We start from the raw sequence: 1,902 nt of genomic DNA on the forward strand, positions 1-1,902 counted from the left end.
GGAGGGAGGTGTTTGCGTTATTCTGTAAAAAATAAGTTTTATATCAAAGGATTTCTTTGTGATTCATTCCGTAGCCTATTTTAGGGATATGTTAGGGATTAGTTTATAACAGAATATATTCCAGTTTTTATAAACTGTGACTTGTTTTAATACAGTCCTACGTTTGCCCTCACACTTACATGAACACTTTACTCAAATATTCCAAAGTGGACCTGCTGTTTTCAGGCCCAAGAGAATTAAGGGTTGAATGGTGCTTTTAAGTGCTTTTTTAAGCCAGCCCTCATTCTGCCAGGATCTCCTGAAAATTATCACACTGACATCTGGCCAGAGAAATGTATTTAGGGAATCATAGGTGAATAGTTTTTAAAGTGAAACTTTGGCATAGAGTTGGAAGCCATGTTACGTCTGTTACAGTGCAGCTTTTTAAAGATAAACTTCTGATGGCCCAGTCTTCAAGAGTTTGCTCAGCCTTTTTAATGATGACTGTTGCTTCACCAATATCAACACTTATTTTCCTAAAAGGAATATTAGGTGTTAGTGTCCCATCCCCCTGGTTTTTAAACCTAATGCCGCCTTTTGGATCTGCTCTATAGAATCTAGAGTTTCTTTGCCCCAGTCTGGAAATTGACTTAGAATGTTAAGATGTGTAGGGGTTTTGGGTTCACCCTGTGTAATTGACCTGAATAATACATATTAACATTGGAACCAATCAATTTTGGAAGCAGCATTTCAGATTACTTCAATTTTGTGAATAAAGAAGCCTATGTAATTGATTGTTTTTTTCTTTACATATTAATTAGCCTTCATTACTACTTTGGTACATTGTGCTTGTGTACATTGAGTTTACTCAAAAAAATGCATGTAGTTTTCCTATTTAAATCCTTGTGTAAGATAGGAATTTATTAGGAAGGGCATATTGGAAAATAATTTTGATCTTTTGATTTCATGCACTAGATAGACACGTTGAAAGCTATTGGTTAATATGACATATTTTCTAGCACTTGTGACAGCTTTGCTTCAGCTCTTTAGCATATTACACATGTCGCAGCTGAGGTTAGCTTCCTTGTATTGCTTCCAGTTGGAAATTATATTTTGTAATACAGATACTTACTCATGGCATTGCCAGATGTGATATTTAACCATAAACAACTTCTATATATATCCTAAAGACAGTAGATACTGATTCTTAATTAAAGAGTCAACATGTCATGCAGGGTTTTTTTGCTTCCATTATATTTTTCTGATTCAGCCTTATACCAAAGTTAAATTGATTATTTTAAAAACCAGACTAACACTCTTTTTTAAAAAAAATTAACGAGACGTTTGAACATCCTTTAAACATAAGCCAAATGTCATTTGTAAGGAAGAAATCTTAGGCTTCATATTATCTGCTTTACAGTTTCTGTTTCCCCAGTTGTCTAGAAGGTGCTTGTATTTTTAGTTGCATTCCACTTTGTTGCCCGCAGTTGTATATTAGTGTGTGGGATAAAATTTAAAAAACAAAAATATCTCCTTAGCAAAATGTATTTATAGCTTTGTATTCAAACAAGAAAACTTATTTCTGAGAAGGACATTTCATCTAGAATAAATGATTGTGTTTTTCTCGGGATTTTAAGTCCTATATAGACAAGTATTTTTCTTTGCAGATTAGATTGTTAGTAACAAAAATGATTTAATGTTTATGTGGAATATAATCTTTTTATCTTAAAGAGTAAGTACATACACATTCACAGTAACGTAGTCTAAGCTGTCACCAAGAAACACTTACCAGAAGTGAATGCCCATCTTGTAACACGTACAGTGTTACGGAATATATGATAATTTGTTAAGCACAGGAGTTCTTAATTTAATCTCTGTAGTTTGAAGAAACTTAAAAATGTTCTAAGGATATTTTTTGGCTTA

General features: G+C 33.1%; 1 protein-coding gene across 1 annotated transcript in view; it reads left to right on the forward strand.

Moving 5' to 3' along the window:
• The window catches only part of PHF3 (PHD finger protein 3), an 80,141-nt gene that overhangs the window by 40,729 nt on the left and 37,510 nt on the right, over nucleotides 1–1,902 (forward strand). The window lies entirely within an intron of this gene.

This window comes from Propithecus coquereli, unplaced genomic scaffold (genome assembly GCF_000956105.1).
Source record: "Propithecus coquereli isolate 6110/MARCELLA unplaced genomic scaffold, Pcoq_1.0 Scaffold317, whole genome shotgun sequence".
Taxonomy (NCBI): Eukaryota; Metazoa; Chordata; class Mammalia; order Primates; family Indriidae; genus Propithecus; species Propithecus coquereli.